This window comes from Saccopteryx bilineata, chromosome 6, assembly GCF_036850765.1.
Source record: "Saccopteryx bilineata isolate mSacBil1 chromosome 6, mSacBil1_pri_phased_curated, whole genome shotgun sequence".
NCBI lineage: Eukaryota > Metazoa > Chordata > Mammalia > Chiroptera > Emballonuridae > Saccopteryx > Saccopteryx bilineata.
In genome coordinates, this window is record NC_089495.1 from 13,930,570 (window position 1) to 13,948,749 (window position 18,180).

Below are 18,180 nucleotides of genomic sequence, written 5' to 3' on the forward strand. Positions count from 1 at the left end.
ACAAACTTTGTGTTTATCCACATTTACTTAATTTGCTTTGGGCTCTTTTCTATTTCATCTGTACATGGAACTTGTAACCTGAAATATACACAGGAAAAATCTGTTTTACAGCAGTAATAAGTGATGCCATCTTGCTACCTGTGTATCTCAAGTCATTTTAAACTTCCAGTTCAGTCATATCAGAACACTTTATTCTATGAAGAGATAAGGAATCATGTTTTTTTGGACCACAAATGAAAGCCTGGCAAACCATTGTGTAAGAATATATCTACTTTACAGTGGTATTTTTCATGATAGGTTTTTAGAAATATCAAGATTTTCCTCATATATAGACATGATTTTTTTTGCCACTAAAACCAGGTTTGTTTTACTTAATCATTAGGTTTATACTGCTTTTGGAAAGCATGCCTATAAAATCTGTTAAAATAGAAAGAGGTATTAAGAGTAAAAGGGGGTATCTTTATATTTATGCTGACTTAGTGGGCATAAAATAAAATGGGATTATCTCAGGCAATAAGGCCAAACAGAGATACCGTAACAAAATTCATTCTGTATTAGTATTAATTTAGTCTCCAGCAATGTTTAGCTTTTTAACCCCTGCCCTTCAAGGAAGAGATAATGAAGATGGGAAAAGACATATAACAAGGTCAGAGACAGATATAAAACAAAATAATTAACTTGTCAGATTAAAGAAGAAAAATGTTAATTTAGCCCAGAATAATTAAGGCCGAATAAAAATGAGACCGAAATTCTAAAATCAGGAAAAAAAGAAAGTAGTACAATTAACTCTACCTTTTTCCTAAGCTCTTAGTGGGGGGAAAAGCACTCCATTGTACTCCAGAACTTTTTTATAAAAATAGATTAAAAACTATTTTATGTAGCAAGTAGACAACTTCTAGCACTCCATAATTTGAAATATAAAGAACTGGAACTGTAGACAGAATCAAAATCCTTTTGAAGCACGCACGAGTGACAGCTCCAGCCATGTTTCCCTTGTCTTGGCTGTAAGTGGCTTAAAGCAGAGATCATAAATAATAGATGAAAAACACTAAATGCTCACCAGATAAGTCATACACATTAACCGCTCCGCAAGTGTTTCTGGGACATGTAACTGAATATTTTTAAAAGAAGGCTACTCATGCACACTGCACAATGTCTTATATAATGCTACCAGAGGACATGGGGCAAACCCAGAGTATTTATTATGTTTCTTTAGTCTGCTCGAACAAGAACGCTTTACTATATACTAACCACATAGCAAGAGACCCACAAGAAAGCAATCCTCTTCTTCTTTATAATAAATAGAAATAAACACAATTTCTTTTTCATCAAAGGAGTTTATAGAAAAAGTATTGCGGAGTTAGTGTTTATGTTCCAGATCATTAAGCTATTTTCATGTCACCCTCTGCCCTAGGGTACCAGACAGAGAGATGGGAATGGTGTTATGATGATGCCTCCTGCTGGGGCTGGTGGCTGACGTGATCTAGAGTGTTGACTTTGGGGCCAAGACAACTGGATTAAAAACCCATTCTACCAGCCCAACATGGATTAACTTTGGGCAATTCACTAATCCTCTTTCTGAACCTGGCCGAGTTTCGTCCTCTCTGAATCAGGATAACCATGGCGCCAAACTCCTAGGGTTGAAGAAAGATCCATGGTTAACATATAAAGCCCTTGAAAGTGAATCTGACAAAGAATGCCCCAGATGCTGCTACTACTGCTATATTAAAAGTGGATGTTTCTTTGGTGTTGACACATGTGACTAGTGGCTAAAGCGTTTCTTGCCTTGGTCATTCATTTAGGTTCTCTAGTCGGCTTTTCTCTTTGTATCATCTCGTTGTCAAGGACTGTACGGAACCTCTCATGAAGAGATGGAGCGCATCTCCTGGTATCATGTTGGTTTCTCTCACGCACAGATGGCTGAGTGGATCGGTGTGGATAGCACCTTCATTTTGTGCCTTATGGCTCCGTGAGCAGCAGCTTCCCGACACTGACAAGAAGCTGTGTTTGATTGATTGGGCTCCCGGGTGCACCAGACTGTGGGGGCAGATGAGAAGCCCACTGGGAGAAAACATCAGGGGGAGGCCAGGATGCTGTGAGGCCGTCCAAGCCTGGGCGACAGATGTCCCCTTGCAGGAGAGTGGGGGGGGGCAGGCTTCGGCAAAGGGAAACTGCAGAGCAGCAAAATGATTTTGATTCCTAGTGACATTTCATTGCAATTAGATTTTTAACAACCACACAGAAAACCATAAAACTCTTCAGTCTCTTTCATACAAAAGTGTCTGGGCTTGGGACATGTGAGGGCACATTCTTCCAGCAACAGCGTCCAGACCAGGTTTATTGTATTTGCAGACTACGGAAGAGTGGCCAGAGCAGGATCTCTGCTGGCTTCAGAGTTTGAAATTATACGGACTCAGACTCAGCACACAAATTATTCCCTACCAGTAATCTGCAGTGAGTTGCTAGGAGATGACCGGTGTATGTTTGCCTTTGATTACAGGGCATAACCGCCCGCTGTCAAAATGCCAAAAGGAAAATCAAAGGCGGCAATTGCTTAAGAATCATTTTTTTTGCCCCTGTTACTTGCAGTGGGTTTTGAAACCCGGGCTGTCTTACACGGAGGGAGGAGATTAAGGGAGCCTTGGAGATCTATGATAAGAATTGCTATCAGAGCTTCGGCAATATTTCTCCAGTTGCGGTGGGCATGTGATCAATGTTCAATACACATTATTTGTTTAATCAAACTGAATCATACATTTTTGGCAATTTCTTTAAAAACAGTATTATGCGTAGAGATGGTGGGCGACTTACGGTTTAAAAGACGTGCTTACATATGCGTGTGGAAGCCTAGCACGGGTCACAGAGATAAAGGGCTGCACGCTGAGAAGTGTAATTAGCTCAACCCTCCAGAATGATGTCAACTAAAAAGAGAAAAGACCATACCTTCTGGCCCCAAAACCAGGACTCCCCTCTCTAAACCACCTCTTCTTCTGCACACACGGTTATGAGATATAGAATTCCTTTCCTGTGGTAGCCAACATAGCACTGTGGTTAAAAGTTAACAACCTGGGCTTACACCGTAATCCTGCTACTACTTACTAGCTGTGTGACGACTTTGGGTGAATTACTTACATCTTCTGTGCCTCAGTTTCCACAACTATAAGCCAGGGGAAAACAATAGTACACACGTCACAGGCTTAATGTGAGAAAACAATATATGTTATTGTAATGAAATCATGTAATATACTTAAAAAATTATATGCTTGAAAAAAATAACAGGCACAAAAATGACTAAAGAAATATAACCTATCATTTTCACTACGATTATCAGAATTATTAGTGCCCTGAATACAGCTCCTCGCCACTCCAGCGTGTGAAGATCGGTGTAGGAAACTTCAAAACGTTGGAAAGCAGAAGTTGAAGGAGACAGAGGTTTCCTTAAATCTCCTGTTCTGTTACTTGTTGGTTACCAGTGGATTCTCGGTGATTCAGTGTACACGTGCTTTGGGCTACGTCAGGCTGGCTGCCTAACGGACAGATCCTGTGCCCAAGGACACTTATGTTTACTCCACTTTAAGTCATGTTGTCCTGCGTGTCAGTCAGGCTTTGGGCGTTCTAGGTCTGGTCGCTGACTGGGTGAACGTCTTTAGGAATCTTTCTTCCTTTGTGGACTTCTGTCTCCTCGTGTGCAAACGAGAGAATCAGAACAAGTAGACAATGTTTTCTCAATCTCCCTGTTTTAATAATTTTGCGATCTGTCTTTATAAGAGCAGTTGTGTCCTATAATTTCCTTTGTAGGTTAGCTCCGAGCCAAAATGTGGAAACCCAGTTATAAATCAGAAATAGTCAGATGATTTATTTTTGCTCTATAAATGAGTTATACTCTCTACAAATAGATGATAAGATTCCACTGGTACGTGTGCCCAATAACTCTAGAGTCTGATATATATATATATATATATATATATATATATATATATATATATATGGCAGCTTGTCTTATTTATTGATTGTATTAAGAAAGGTATGTGACAGAGTTGAATGGTACATTTTTAAAACCACTCTGACCAATCATCTTCTTAGAGAGAGGTTGCCAAAAAATAAAATAAAATAAAGAGAGGGAAAATTCAGTTTTTCTGACTTGGAGAAGCCACAGGTGTGAGTCAGAGCTCTGGTGCTAACGGGAGAAGGCTCCTTGGAGAATGATGTAACCAGACTTGCCAGGATTATTTTTATGGAGACTCTCACACTGGCATGAACTGTACACTGTAATCAATTATTAAATGTGAGCCAGGCTAGGACAGCCTATGCTAACACAATTCAGCTGGGTTTTTCTCTCCAGCATTGGGTTATCAGTTATGTGATATATAGAGTAACAGTTAGAAGGATCGGTTTCTGCAACTTCATCCCTCAACCTACTTTTTTATTGTAAATAAACCAGATGAGGGGGGAAAATGCAAAGGGAGGAAGTGCCATGTTTCGAGGTCGTTTGTCTTGCTATTTTAGTGACACGCTTACTCTAGTTCATTATATTTGGTCCTGACAACTTAGCATAAGGCATTCATTTTTCCGCTGCAAATGAGCAGCACTGGACAAGGTGAGAAGTCCTCCCTTGATTGTTGAAATCATCCACAGTGCGTTCCTAATCTGTGTTTGGAAAATGAAAGCGCTGGTAATATGTGATAAGAAAACTTGTATCACGGTGATGACTGTGCTAGGAGATTACCACACGGTTACACAGCCAAGAGAGCTCCTTGTCCTCTCCCCCCCTAGTCTCTCCTTCTCCCCTCATTATGGAAGTGTCCGCGGGACACTCAGCTTCAGCCAGGCTAGGACAACATCTCTGTGTCCCTTGGGTTGTGGACAGATTTTGACCAGAGGACATGGTGGGTAAGGAAGGACCAGGGCTGGTGCTTCCCTGTTTTCCCCTCTCTGCTGGCTGCAATGCAGACCTAGTGTGAGGGTCTGGAGCAGCCCCCCTGATCACAAGAGGGAAGCCGTGTGCCGAGGGTGAGGAGTAAGGACCCTGGCAATTATGGACATACTCATCCTGAACCACCAATTCCTGCTTTCACATAAGTGGGCAATAAACATCTCTTTTGCTTCAACTCTATTACTTGTGATCTCTATCACAGCACTGAGCATTGATCCCAATTAATGGACTGCTATTGTTCGAATCCAGAAAATTTAATTATGTCATTTAATTTCTGTGTATGCATAGTTATAAGGAGGAAATCTCCAGTTTTATAATAAATTTTATTTTCCTTCTGTCACACAGTGAGTGCAAAGTTGGTTAGTAAACATTCCTGGTGGCACTATAACCCCTGTACCTTTTTGAAAGATGTAATTTCCTTCCTTCCTTCCCTCCCTCCCTTCCACTCTTTCTTGAATGTCTTATTATCTCCATTGGACTATAAGTTCCTTAAGGACGAGAACTTTATTCTATGTTCCATGGTATTCTATTCCATAGACTAAATAAAATGTTTTGCACATTAAATGTTCTTAGTGAGCCTTTGTTAAAGAAATACTCCAAAGACATGTGCGCACCAAACTGTATTAATTTTGACATTACCATGCATTTAATTGAATGCCTGAAATGAATGATTTGAAAATAAGTGCCTGTAGTAGATATAAAATTTAATATCTAAGTTTCCAGACAAATATTTTTAATCACTAGTAATAGCAGCACATTTAAAGAGCAATTTCAATGGAGCTTTAAATGATTCAATACCTCAAGAAATAGCCTAGACACAACAAAGAGTAACATAATATATTCAATAAGATGGAATTTAAAAATCCATAAAGCCTTTAAGAATCAAGAACCTCAAACCCAGTGTTTATTCCCTTACTTATCATTTCTAGCAAAAGTTATCTGAAGGTTAAGAAAGCCCCAAACCATAAAAGACAAACACCCATGGAATGTCTTACAGGAAACAAAAAGATTTATTCAGATGTTTAGAAAATAAATTGAAAAGATATCTTAAATTCTTCATTTTCTCTGAATTCTTCATTTTTCCTGAGTCTTTATTATAAATGTGGAGTCTGATTATTCACATGTAATGCAAATATGCTTCAGCATGAGAGGATTCCTATACCCGGATGGTGACTTAAGTTGTACCTATTTTCCCTTGTATATAATGCAGTGTGTATGTAATACAGTCTGACTTTGAAGTAAAGAGATTGGGACAATGTTAAAATTTCTAGACATTTTCTTAAAAAACCTTTCAGAACCATATCTCAGCCCCAAAGCAAACTATCTCAGAGGTGGGCCTGGGTCCCAGGTGTCCCACCGTGCCAATTCACCTTCCGGGAAAACTGTGCCACGTGCCAGAAGACAGTTAGTTATTATCCTTTGGTTTTGAGACTTAGAGAATGCAATTACTGAATTTTTGAAAGGTATTTACATATGATCTCAAAGAATAAAGTGGAGGTACTGATAAATCTATCCTTTGGACTGAGGCAATGGGGGATGAGGGCTTTAAAAACTTTAATTCTGAAATTTGTTAAGAGAGTGAAACTTACATGTTCACACATACACACACACAGGTTAATATGTGAGATGATGAATGTGTTAATTAACTTGGAGGAAATCCTTTCAGTTATAATACATATATATATGTATGTATGTATGTATGTATGTATCAGATCATCACATTGTATAGTTTTGTCAATTATATCTCAATAAAGATTTTTTAAAAAAGTTTAGATCCCAGCCATGATCTCAACACCTAATTATCCACGTGGCCAAGGGCACCTCACTTTGTCTTTCTGAGTGAATCGCATTCGTTGTTTCTGAATGGAACAGGTAGCAGCAGCCTGGGAGCTTGTGTGAGCGGCTGTGGAGCTGTCCTGTCACATTCCATTACAATCTTGACCCGGATGTGAAATGCAAATGAGGCTGGGAGCCAAACACCATGGAGGCGGAACCGATCTTTCAGTCTGACCAGATGGTGAACTCTGGACCATGGTTTCAGAGAAGCCCAACATTTTACTGTGAAGTGGGAGAGGAAAACACCCAGAACTTTCTGCAGAGTGAAATGGTTTCTGTTTTAACATGCCCACTGGAACTGGAGAAAAACAAGAGCTGATTTAGGAGACTCAATCAATCACTCGGGAAAGGGCACGGGTCCAGAGTGCCGAGCACTTCCTCGGAGAAATTAGAGACTCTTGTTCCCTATAATTAGGCCTTGCGTTGCTCAACTTCCAAATAAAGTAGAGGAAACGATCATGTGAGATTATAACTTTTCTCCAAACAAACTTCTCAATCTGCAGCAGAATGTAGTAAGGGAAAAAAATGAGAAGTTCTTTAGATTTTAGCCAAGACAATAATGTAAGCCCTTAGTCATTATATAAACGAACACCATGGAGACCCATTAAAGGGTCAGGAGTTCTCTAAGAGATGTCAGAACAAATTACACTTCAGAAAAATCCACAAGAAATAAATGAAAAGGAGATAGTGTCTTGTCTCTGGGCCCAGAAAGGGTGATAAAACAGCTATGTTCATGCATAAGCTTCATCTGCTCATCTGGAGAATGGTGTTGGGGATGTATGCTGGACCTTCAGAGTTTTGTTTCTAAAAAAGTGATGAATATCCATGAAACTCTAATAAGACAGGAGAGTTCCTAATTCTTTGGATCTCAAAATGATTCTTCTAATGAGCTATGAACAATTATAGTTACTTTAAATTATTATAATTATTCATGTGGACATTTAATTTAGGAAGTAGCATTCTTTGGAAAACTGTTTCTGCAGCTTTTTAAATCGAGTTTGACGTGAAGCAGCTATGTTGCCTTTTTGGATATTTATAGAAGTGTGAAAATCCCAAATAGCACGTCAGGCTTTGCAGAATGTTACTCTACAATGACTCTTTCTGGCATCTGACTGGTGATAAAAAGCAGCAAAAGTGGATCATTAGTTAGTCTGGGACAGGGTTTTGAGAAAGCCATTGAGAGAGTGGTTCTCCCAGAGACCACGGTGCCCTTTTCGTCCTCCCTGTGTTTGATCTGAAAGCTTTGTCTCCTCTTTCCTTTAATTAAGGCTGAAGCATTGATAATACTTTTGATCTTAAATGTCTATTTACAAGAAAGTACCTGAGCTTCTCTTAACCCTCCTCTAGTATTACCCCCAAAACCCTAACCAAAATAGTCACCCAGAGTGCCAGGGAATAACCAGTTTTCACAGATTTGCAGCATAATTTTATTCTGTTTAACAGCTGAAGTGGACCCAAGCTGAATCAAAGGGGGAAGAAGAAAGAACCTCTGAGAACTTAATCCATCCCAGAGCCACTTAAAGGTATGTCGTATTTTGGGCACAACTTGGGCCATAAAGGTAAGCACCTGAAATAACACAGATGTCTTCCTGCTGTCGTGTGGTAGTGGCAACTTCCCTGAAAACAGAGAAAAGGACCCTTTGCTCCACTTTCCTTAAAACTTTCAAAACAGTCTTCTGTTTTTAGAAAATAAGTACTAATTTAGTTTGAATCATGAATCACATACAACAGGGTACATTTTAATAAGTTTAAACCTAAGCAACCCATGCTAATGGAACAATCCATTTCTGTGAGGATTGTGAGAATATAACTATGAAGTTTTAAGGGAAGCCAGGAGGAAAATAATAATAATAAAAAAAGATCCCATGCGCCAATACAGGGTGTTCTCAACACCCAGAAAAAAGCAGAGATGCTGATTTGCTTCAAGTGCTACACTGAGTCATAATTATTCTATTCATTTCCTTAGAATAATCTCTAGTATTTGTTAAGGCATACAGAGTATGGGGCTCTAGGTGGGGAGTGTTTTACCCTCGCTGGGAATAGTATTGTTTTTGGAGCGTTGTAATGTTTGTTTTCCAACTGTGCATCTTTCTAGTGCACTTATCTCTGTAGAGTTAAGGAAGAAACAGAACTCCTAGACACGGAGCAGGATGTTGACCTTGCTTCAGTGAATGTCAAGGTCCTGGGTCCATAAGGAATGAGGAAAGACCAGTTATAGTGTATTAATCTGTAAACGACTCCAGCAGCATTGCGGCTATGTATTTTCAATCACTTTCTTGGTATGCCTTGTACCCAAAGGGCAGGTCCCTAACAGGTAACCATTTTCAGGGTTTATAGCATTTACATGCTAGTGTAATTTTGCTCCTCTCTTCCGTATGCCAATTTCTTTACAATCTGACAGCAGGAAGCAGTTTCCAGGGTTTGGAAAGTGAGCCTTTCATTGTTTCCCTTCTCAGTAGAGTCACCAATCCGTGGCGCTCAGTATTAGGAAGGTCTTGGGTTTCTAGACTTACATACAGCCTCTTTGGGTTTTGTGGGGATGTTTGGGTATTTTAGGGGAGGGGAAGACACCATAAATTTAGATTTTAGCTGTTCTGGGACAACTTTTGTGTGTTTTTTATGGAATACTTGGGATATTTCATGCCCAGAGTCTGAAAAAGTGACAGAGGAACGAGCAGCTAGTTAATGATCTTTGTAGCTACAAGTATTTTCTAGTATATTTGCAGTTACCCCGTAACAGTGCCGAATGTGCCACCCCATGATCAGATTATCATAGTTTGCCTTTCAGCTCTGAAGTAGGTGTCCTTGATTTAACTTTCCTTCTGACCTTTCGCCACAATCATTTATACTGTTGCCAGATGACCCTTCCTAAAACCAAGCCCAATTATCTCTCGTTTCTTCCAATATTTCTGGGGCTCTCTGTTGTCTGAGAGGTCAACTTCTGATAACACAGTATAACCTGAATGCCATCCCCTGGTCTGACTCCAATTTCCTTTTCAGTCTCATCTTCGGCCACGGCCTTAACTTCAGCTGCGGCCATCCGCTCTCCCTGAGTTCCATCAAGAACCTTCATGCAGTCTTTATGATCTGGGTACAGAATTCCTTAACTTCCTTATTTCCCCAAGTCCCACCCATCCTTCAAGTTTTCCCTCCTCCTGAATTAATTACTCTCTCCCTCTCTCTGTTTTTTTTTAAAACACTTCTTAATCTGTTCAAAGCCTGTAACATGCTATTTATTTTCTCCAAGTCAACAGTAGTCTCAAATCAGGCACGTACCCTCACAGCCTTGAACATGGAGACTCAAAAACTAGGTTGTTCATGAATCCGACGTAGCAACTATGATTACCATTTCTGCATTCTCCAAATACTTTCCATGAGCAGTACTGGAATACTTATTTCCCTCATGTCTGCGAGAGACATGAGATTCTCACTCTAATATCTGTGAGATCAAAACAAATTTCTTTATCATGAGCAGTCTCTCACTGCGTCTAGTTCAGCACCTTGCATATCTTAAATGCTTACTTTGTGTTTTAAAACAGAAATCACATTGTAAGACTGTGTTGCCAGTTTATATTTTAATGGAAAGAGGTTCTTTTTCCTTTAAAAGCAATTACAGTCAATCTTTGACTAGTTCCATAAGAAAATTTAGACATCTATTTTTGAGGATTTCTCTTGATAATATTTACACTGAACTTTAGCCTTTTGTGGGTCAATAGCTACAAACCATCAGTGGCTGCTATATAACCCAGTAGTTACAAAAAGGTGGGAATTATCCTGCAAAAAGCACCGTGCGACAGAGATTCCCGTTTGGAATTATTACCGCTGATGTGGGATGTGCTAGCTAATCATTTGTATGTGATTCTTCTTTTGACAAAGCTTGTAACTATGGGTTTCTGGACCCTACCCCATAGAACTCTGTTCCAGAAGATCAAACAAAATGGAGCATCCTAACGTTGCTTCTAGCAGAGGAAGTTACTTAATTTCTCCAGGGCTCAATTTCCTCGTCTATAAACTTGTGAATTACAACTTTGTGGTAAGAGTCCCAAGAGGGAATCAATCAAAATGTTACTTTGTTCTTGGACATAGCCTTGATCACTTGATCACGACGTATTAGTTATTGTTGTCTTTCTCATTGTTTTTTGCTGTTCATATAGTAGTATGTGTAACTACTGCTATTAATCTCAGGCTCGCCATCTGTCGTTTCTGTTTCATTTTATCAAACAAATTGTCATAATAATCCTTTGTTTGGTTTCCTTGTCTCTAGTCCTCCCCTAGTCTCTCTCTCTTTCTCTCACTCACTCTCTCTTGATCTCCTGTTGCAATTGTTGCAAAGTTAATATTTTGAAAAGGACCAGTGACTTCACACTCTCTATTAATACATTCCAAACCAAGCCCAGCACAATATGTTCCCAGCCTAATTTTCAAGATGTTATCATCTATTCCCCTTCTCATATTCTGTTCTTTAGTCAAACTGGACTTTTTGCTGCTCCATTTTTTGTACATGTTATAATTCAACCTTCATCGAAGTTTAATCGGCACATTTTTCACAGGACGCCCACCATGTGTCAGACATTGTTCTGGGTTTAGGGGTGCCAAGGTAATCAAAGCAAGTCCCTGTCTTCCAGGAGTGCGTGACTCCGTGTGGCCCTGGCTGGACAGATAGGGTTTGGGGTTACATCTTTTGTGATGTTTATTCCATTGGGATTACTCTTAATTACTCTTAAAATCACACCAATTCTCAGAGGCCCATTTCAAAGTAGCCCCCTATGTAAACAACATAAAAGCTCTCTCTCATTTAAAGGAATCTAATTCCTTGTCTGTTTACATTATGGTATCTCTGTTTGCGTTTTCTTGAGGGCAGAGACCATGCTTTATTCACTTTTGTGTTCTTCATTGTGCCTTATACATGGGAGGCTTTCAGCAAATAACTTACGAATAGCAAGGAACATATTGGTAGAATTTTAAGAGTAGTAGAACTAATTTAGAAATAGAAACATTTCCAAAGTTTTCATGGTTCATTTTTAAAAAAGATTTATCCCCAAATGTACTAAATCTAATAAGGCTTACTTGATAGAAGCTCTGTGCTACTTAAGCTGAACAGATGAAACCACATTAAAAAGTGTGTATGTATGTACGCGTATATATATGTTTCCAATTTAACTAGACTTAGCTTGAGGCAGTAAAGAGGTTGGTTGCTTATGGTTCTTGATGTTCTTTCCTTTTCTTGTACTGATGCCCTACAAGTATATGTGTATTAAAATATTAGCAAACTATGGAACCAAATGCCAGAAAAACGGAGACACAAATATAAAGATAAATATAGTCCGGGAGCCTGGACACTGACCAGGGCTTTCAGAAATAGCAGTAGTAGAAATGTGTCTGGGAGGAGGGTCTGTTTTTAGTACATTTGGACATGCGTCTTTAAATATGAGACACATTTCTGGAAAGAACACAGGGGCCTGTGAGTGAAGTGCTGTCTTGCCTGGCTTCATTCTCACTTGAGGCTGTTACAGAGAATCAGGGAAAGTGTGAAGAGAAAGCAAAACCAAAAAGCGTTGGGTTGTCGAGACATGAAGTACGCCTCTCACACATCTGGATCCCGCACAGATGCGTCCACAAAAGCAGCCGATCTGGAAGTGTGCCCAGGTGTTCCTCCCTTCAGCCTCCTGGGCATCATCATTTCCATAGTTACTAAAGGAGCCACTCTGCACAACCGGCCCTGGTGTGATGGAAATAGCTTCATCAAAGCTAATTCTCTGCTCCTCTGAAAAGCAGACAGATTATTAAGAGATGTCCGGAGTTTGCGTTAATGATCCTATGTCTTATGTGATCACAATTACAGCTAATGAAATAGGTGTGAGTCAACATATTACATTCAGGACTTCCTATCAAAGTAATAATACATAAAGAAGAATTTAGGAGGATTGTAGTAAATTCAGTAATTGCCTTTATTATACTCTTGGGTAGAGCATTTTTAATGAGCCAATCTTATTTGTTTCAATGCTTTTGATTTTTTTGAAATCAGTGAAAAATTTAGTGATTTGGCCGCTACAGTACCAAATTAGGTGTGTAACCAGATGAGAAAGAAAAGCTGAGTTCATTTCTTTCTCTGAGCCCCTTTACATAAGCATGTTCATTAGAACACCAGAGCCTTATCTATCAAGGTTATTAAACCGTTATGCAACAATAAAACTTGATTTCCAAATAATGTCCCATGATTAGGCTTATTTTATTTTGATAAAGCCAGGTTGGCTACACATTTTAAGGTAAAGCGAGAGAAATAGCTTGTTCAGGAAAGATCATTAAAGCCAAAGAAATCCACCTCAATCACCGTTTTGAAGTCCTGGGTACTGTTTGTCCCCGAATCTGCTCCCGCCAGCTCTTACGCTTCCTTTGATGACTAGCTCTCGTGGGAATATGATTGGCTCTTAAGATTAAACCCATTCTGGTGGTGTAACCCTTGACTAGGGGGACTGGTAGTACAACCACTTGAAATATCAATGTTCAATTTCTTACAGAGTTTTAGTAAACCTATGGAAAATAACTTCTGTAGACATCATTAGATTGTTAAAAAAAATTTTTTTTTATTCCAAAAGCAAAGTGCTTGCTTTCTAAGTCTGTGAGCCTATCCAACCAGGCCAGGGACGGGACTTGGTTAAGGTTCTCTCATTCATCTTTGGAGAACAGAAGATCTAATATAATGCCAGGAACTGTGTTCCCTGAAAAAGCCTAGTGTGCGGTATTGTCGAGAGACTGTGGCCATGGATGGATACCTTAGAGTTCTATTCTCCCATCTGGCACTGAGGCAAATGCTTTCACCTGGCCACGGGTTCATACGAGCCCTTGGACTGACAAACAGAAAACCGTATTCATGGATGGGGATCACTTGAAAAGATTTTGCTAAGGTCTGCCTTTGTCTTTTTGTCTAACTGGTCATTGTGATGACTGTTGTGTTCTTGGTGAATACCGGTAAAAACATATCTCGCTTCCTCTACCCTGTAAGCCTTCTTGTTTCTTCCTTGGGGGTCAATAAGACTCTTTTCGGGGCAGGAGCCAAGCACAGGGCCTTGTTTCTAAACGTGTTTAACCAAATGCTTCCTGCATTCACCTAGCTTTCACAAAACGATGCACAATAGCACTCATTATTTTAATTCCTATTTCTAAGGTTAATCATGCTGATTCTCAAATCAAGAAGAAAACAAATGAAGGTGAAATGTTATTTACTGATCTACTGTGAGATCTCACAGATTTCTCATTAAATTGCACTGTTAGTCTTGTGTTCAGCAATTTGGAGACAGGGAAACAGCTGAAAATCTGAACTGTCAGTCCCGTCCGCTCCACCAGGAGGCAGAGGTGGTGGCCTCATGCCTCACCGTATCTCCAGCACACAAACCATGCTGGCCACACATTAGGAGCCAGTACATGGGTTCCCAGGGAACAAGTAGAAGAATGAATACAGCCAGCCCTCCAACCTTCCTTTCCTCAGCTGTAAGATAGAATGATGCGATCTATTTACTACTGATGGTGCCAGAATTAAGTGATATATGTAAAGTGTTTAGCACAGGGAATAGTGTATAAAACTTCTATGGCTGGTAATCATTATCTACCGACAGGAAGGCCATATCTTTGGTTCATAAACTGCTTTTTAAAAATTTTATTTCTCACTCTCCTTTATTTTCTTACATGGTAAAATTCAAGTCCTACTGGTATTAACAAGTAAAACTCTTGTTCAGGATAAAGTTGCTAAAAACCTTCCCATATGCGTACTGGAAAAACACAATCTAGACTTTCATTGACTTTCTACTCATCTCTCTCTGGGCCAGTGGAGCAAATCTCCCCTCTTGCAGAGGGCTCCCCTCTGAGGGCCTGGAGACGGGATCTTCCTCTGAGTTTTCATGTTCTGAAGGAGTAAGAGCAGAACTAGATGCTTCATGCCTTCTCTGTCCGCCTTGTCCTTATGTTAGACTGACTGAGGAAAAAACAGCCCTCTCCCTTTGGTCAATTGATGGCCACAGTTGTGTGGGAATGTGAATTACAAACACTCCAGGTCAGTTAATTCTAGAAAACCACCCAATCCAACCTTTGTTTTCAGCCTGAGCAATACAAGAAATAGCACAGGACTTCAATTTCCTGGGAAGGCGCTGTTTTACCCTTTCTCTTTTTCTTCTTACTTAGTCAAGTGACTCACGTTCCAGATGGTTCTGCCCAATTTTAGAATTATCATGATCTACTTTGTAGAAAAAAAAAAAAAAACCTATCACATTTCACATACAGTGACTTATGTAATTTATTTCAAGGAATGAGAAAAATACAACACTCACTGCCGAAGAACTTCTGGCTCCTTTCACTTGTAGTATTCTATCATGGGGGTGGACTGCGACATACTTGTTTACTGTATAGTTTCCTGTGCAGGTAATGAATTTACTTTCTTAAAGAATACGTAATGATATGAAAAAATAGTCTCAAAACAATGAAGTGCAAAATGGATCTCAGTACTGACGGTGTAATTCTAATTTTGTTTTTTGAAAAAAAAAGGTTACTATGAATTAAAAATGATATATATGAGCACAATCCCTAAATGTTTATTTTTATCATCTCAACAATGGGTTGAAGTTTTGTAAAAATCACCTGCTTTTCTTTTTTGTGAAACCATACCTTCTCCCACTCACAGGGACACTGTCAGGACACCCAAGAAACTTGACTAAGTCAATTTTCAGCATTTATGAATCTTCAAAAATAGAGATAACATATGCACTCAATGAAATGTAATGGAACACTGATCACTCAGCCTTCCTGACAAGAAATCCTTGAGTGAGTTTTTTTTTTTTTTTAAGTTTCTCAGAGAAAAGACAGTCAGATTCCTCACGTGACCCAGTGCGAGCCTAGGAGAGGAGGCCCGTGACGCAGTGGTCAGTTTGCTCTGCGCATGTCAGAGCTGGGACATGGGTCAGCTCAGCACGGAGCCCTGCCCCAGGCGTTCCGAGACTGGGCATATCCAGCTCCAATGCAGCCTCACTTTGGAGCTGGTCCCCAGGCACTTGCCCTGCTGGCTGGAACAGGGGAACAACTGTCCCTTGTGACACCTGGAGGGGGTTTTATCCTGACTTAAGCAGTGTTTTACCCAAATACCATTGTTAATGATAAAGTGTTATATATAATATATATATATATTATATGTGTATATCATAAATATATCTTTATGTATATCATAAAAATATGTTTCACATATATAATTGGTATGCATATTAAACTGATGTTACCTGCTTACTGAGTATTTTTCATAGAGAAACTACTAAACAGTTCTTTTTCTTCTATTAGGGAGCAAAATGACTCATGTCAATCACTACTTTGCATGTTTTTCTTTTGGTCAAGTATCCATACTCTTTTAATGACTTTCTTTAAAACCTCCATCTCTCAGTGTTTAACTTAAATCCTTCCTTTCATCCATGACACAGAGCTTACTTCAGTGCACAGTCCCATCTGGGCAGATTCTAATCCAGAGGCTCTAACTCCGCCTACCTCCATGGACAACGCTGGATGTTAGAATAGAACACTCCTCTCAACAGAAAACAGCTCAGATGGTTAATGCAAATGAGGAATTTCAATTGGCTTTGAACAGAGCCTAATGCAAAACAACCACCTTATAAATCACTTTCTTTTGTATCAACTTATCAAAAACATTTATGAAATGGCTTTGCACTGTCACACCTAACTAAGCCTCTTGGTATTTACTTTTTAAGTGGGATTCTCTGTGTCCTTGTACAATGTCTGCCCTCATGTAATGACCAAACATGGACTTTTAGGAAGTGGCTCTCTTTTCTCTTCTCTCTCTCTCTCTCTCTCTCTCTCTGTGTGTCTCTGCCTTGTGTCTGTCTCTTTCTGGATACACAGTCAAACCAGTGTGCAGATGAAGGACCAAAGTATCACACAGATTAATATTGTAGATTGTGGCCAATAAATTATACAATCTGATAACCATGCCCTGATATCTGATCCCCTTTCTTGAAAAATATGCACATTTAAAACCTGATTTATAATTAAGGAAGTCAAAACTTTCCTTTTAAAAATAACATATCAGTAGAAAATGGAAAGTTCAGTGGAGAGGGTGACCTTATAAATTGTTGGCATGGGAATGAGCAACTAACTGCAGGACGTTCTGCAGCGTTTCAGTCAGAGCCATCGAGGGACGCAGCAGGCCGTGGACAAGCTCACGCCCTGGTGGATGGTCTCAATACTGTGTGCGGATGGGAAGGGCACCAAAGTGACAGAAAAGGTGGCAAAACAAAGAATGATCTCCTACAGGATGACCACAGTACTTAGGAAAAGCGGTGCTCCTCCCTGCTGGCTTCAAGTTCACGGGGATATTCTCTAGGGCTTAAAGTAGTTTGCAATTTCTCAGGGAGACCAAAGTGCCTCGGTGACAGTGAGGGGTGATTAGACTTTGGTGCTTTGGCCTCACTCAGAAATAACCTGGGCCAGGTGGGCCAACTGTGCCAGTGAGACATTAGGCCATGGCCTTCTGTGGCCCCTACAGAGGGTGCCCGGTCCCTGGATGTGGGAGGGGGTAAGTGCTGAGTCTGGGACTGAAGGCTGTGTGCTGAGCTTATGATACATTCTTTGTGACATATATTTGTCAGATAAATAGGTAGGTAGATAGATAGATAGATAGATAGATAGATAGATACAATAGATAGATTGATCTACATATATTCATTATGTGTATTTGCTATGATATATTATTCAAATTTAGATGAGTGAATACTGGATTAGGGTGTGACCTAAATCAAGCGCTTTTGGAGACAGGCAGACACACAAGAAGAGCATCACATGACAGTGAGCGAGGACTGGAGAGATGCTGCCGTAGCCCAGGAATGCCAAGGGTGCCCGGCACCCACAGCAGCTAGGGACAGGTGGGGCATGTGCTTCCCTGGAGCCTCCAGAGGCAGCGTGGTCCCACTGAGCCTCGGTCACTGAGACCGCTTGTTGCTGAAGCACACACAGAGACCGCCTCCGGCCCTGCCAGCCCCACGCCCGGCGGCCGCGCTCCCCCACGAGGACAGGACAGCGTACCTTCTGAAGAAATGCACCCAGATCAGAATGGTATATGAGTCTGTCCTATTCTGGCTCTAGAAAAGAAATGTCACAGTAAATAGGGGGGTGAGATCTGCCCCACAATTACAAAACAACCCAAACAGCAGTGAAATCATACTGAGGAAGATGCAAAGTTACAATTACATATATGTATCCATATAAAATATACTTTTTTCTCTACAAGATTTAATACCTACTTATCAGGAAAAACCTATAAAAAGGAAACTGCAAATACCGAGGTGGGCAAAGGGAGGGTTGCGGTTGTGGTGCTAATTCATAGAGATACAGGAACCAACTGGGTTGTGCACTCTCACACCGGT

The 18,180-nt window shown here is 40.1% G+C and overlaps 1 protein-coding gene across 13 annotated transcripts in view; it reads right to left on the bottom strand.

Annotated features, from left to right (window-relative positions):
• The window catches only part of SORBS2 (sorbin and SH3 domain containing 2), a 129,515-nt gene extending 111,620 nt beyond the window's left edge, over positions 1-17,895 (bottom strand). For 7 of the 13 annotated variants that reach the window (XM_066236214.1, XM_066236223.1, XM_066236211.1 and 4 more), the window contains exon 1: positions 17,840-17,895. The gene's annotated coding sequence lies outside the window, so the exon portion shown is untranslated. The remainder of the gene's footprint in view (positions 1-17,839) is intronic. The other 6 variants (XM_066236213.1, XM_066236217.1, XM_066236224.1 and 3 more) reach the window with 6 other exon arrangements.
• Between the last annotated feature and the right edge of the window lie 285 nt (positions 17,896-18,180).